Below are 2,432 nucleotides of genomic sequence, written 5' to 3'. Positions count from 1 at the left end.
TCCCCCCCCCCCCCGTTCTTCACTTGCTCTGTCTTTTCCTGTTACTCGCCTTCCACTCGGTCCCCCAGTTTAATGCAATTAAGTCGTGCGTTAAAATATCGTTCTTAATTCGCCGGCGGCACCTTTTGTTTCCTCTGTGGTTTAGCGCGAGGCAGCTTGCGTCGACTCTTCATTCCTGCCACTTTTTCCCTCTGTTTCCCTCCTCTGGCCACGCTTTTCGGCTCTTTTTCTTCGCTTTCCACCTTGTTCCTCACTCCTAAGGAGGGAACACACACGGTTGGACCAAGTCGCGAGATGAAACTTCCCTTTTCACGTTTGCAATTATTTTTTCACTCACCAAGCTGTTTCTTGATGTCCTTCTTATTGAGCACGATTGTGCTTTTACGTGTTTCACTTTGTGCGCATTCAATGGCGAGGGACTTTGTTCCGGACTGCTTTATCCATTTGATACGATGTACTGTCTAGAGTATGCGTAGATTGCGAAAACTATTTTCTCTGGGGTTTCAAAGAAGTTTACTTGTCAAATATCTGTATGTGTTCTAGGCAGCTATGAAGTTGGAGTAATTATATCGTCCGTTAGAAAAGTGACACATTTGAGAAGAGAAAAGTTTTTAAAAAGCGAAATTTGAAAAATTCGAAAATGCCACTCAATTTCTAGCGAATAACTCGCCTTTAGAATAAATTTTTGCTGTTATCCGTGACCTGACAGTTCTTGGGATGTGTCATCTAGAAAATTGACATATGTGGAAGTTGAGTTGTATGCTCGGAACGAAGATAAAAGTAAAGAAAAGGGTATAATAACTGAAAAGCTTTCATACCTTCTGATTTCGCCAAAATATTTTTATTGTACGTTTTATACTTCTCTCCTATTTTTATAATAACATCTCGCTATATCAATTATCCTCGGACGTTCTAGATGTCCTTGCTAAGTCAAAGGATTTTTACGAATTTTTACAGGACAGCGCAGAAGGAATGCGACGTTGCTTCTCTTTCGTTTACACCTCTTTTTCAACCTCTTGTTACGTTCATGCTTGTCCCTTTGATCCGGCTTATTCGGCCGGCGTATGTCGTGGAGCTGACCAAAAATGTAACAAAGTTTTCGCGAACGTCCTGGCACGAATGCCAGCAGAGATTTTGTGGTCTCTTTGCCGCGCGTCGAACTCTGTTCTTCCTTTGCGTGTTTGACCATCCTCGTCCTTTTGACAATTACATGTCCGGCAAGATTCTTGAATATTCATCAGGAATTCTTCGATTCGTGAAACTGCGTTTGAAGTATTCTTTACTATTCGATGTCGTATTGTAAAGGAGATTCCCAGAAAAATTGTTATGCGGTGATTTCAGTTTTTTCTTACATAGTTAGAAATTTTTTGAAGCGATCAACCACTAACTTCGAAACACGATTATTTTTCCGATTCCAAAAGTTCTTTCTTCGAAAGGAAAAAATTGCAAATATTTGCCAATTTATTTATACCATAGCTTCCTTTTTCTTTTCATTCTTTCTTTATACATGAAAACGTCATATTGGAGCGGAGAAGATTAACATTAGAATAAGAAATATGTTTTCCATACTTAATGAAGAAATGTGTATGTGAGAATATTATATTTCCAGTTGCTTTACAAAGAGGGAAGGAATCGGAAATAGAGTAGTTTAGGGGTGGTTAGAGGGTAGATGTAATGAATCTCTGGATGTCGAAGAATGGACATTTCCACGTTACACGCGTCTGTAATATCCTCGCCCTCCCGTTGTTCCTTAATCTCTCCTCGCAGCGAAATTTAAGGCATTATACTACGGAAGAATCCCTTTGATGTCGCGCTTTACATACAATATTTACATACTATCGAGGGAAGACTTTAAACTTCTTGAAGATATTTTGGAAGCCCCGGAGTACTTTCCGCCGGGCTTGCTGCATTAAGAATTTAAGGAGGGGTAGACACGGTGGCATTTATTCATTCGGGTATTAATGAAAAGTTCTCGTGGCATTTAGTACAGAAGTAAACATCGTTGAAAGCTCATAAACGGTACCAGGGAATTTATCGATAATTTAACGATTTATTCATTTATCAACCAGATACTTGTTATTCGTTTAAATTAATTCTTTCGTTTTTACTGATTATGTCGTTATTTTTGATTAATTCTTTCGTAAAGAAACTTTCGTTTTTACTGATTATGATAGTTGTAATGATCATCAACGTATCACCTCGTATTTCTTTTTTCCATAAAAAGAGTAATTCAGCCGGATGAAGCGAGATTGGTTGGTCTTTCGGAAAGCAACGAATCATCTCGCCTTTTCCCGGTTCGTAATTAACTTGCCCAATTACGAACAATCAAAGCGGCGCTAGAAGCAAATAACTCGACGCGGTGACAATGCGAAGAAAAATCTCAGCCCCTGTTTCTCGTGCAACCCCTTCACGGGGGTGGTTTTCGACGCTGC

This window comes from Bombus impatiens, unplaced genomic scaffold (assembly GCF_000188095.3).
Source record: "Bombus impatiens unplaced genomic scaffold, BIMP_2.2 scf_0102, whole genome shotgun sequence".
Taxonomy (NCBI): Eukaryota; Metazoa; Arthropoda; class Insecta; order Hymenoptera; family Apidae; genus Bombus; species Bombus impatiens.
This window is presented reverse-complemented; position numbering follows the sequence as displayed.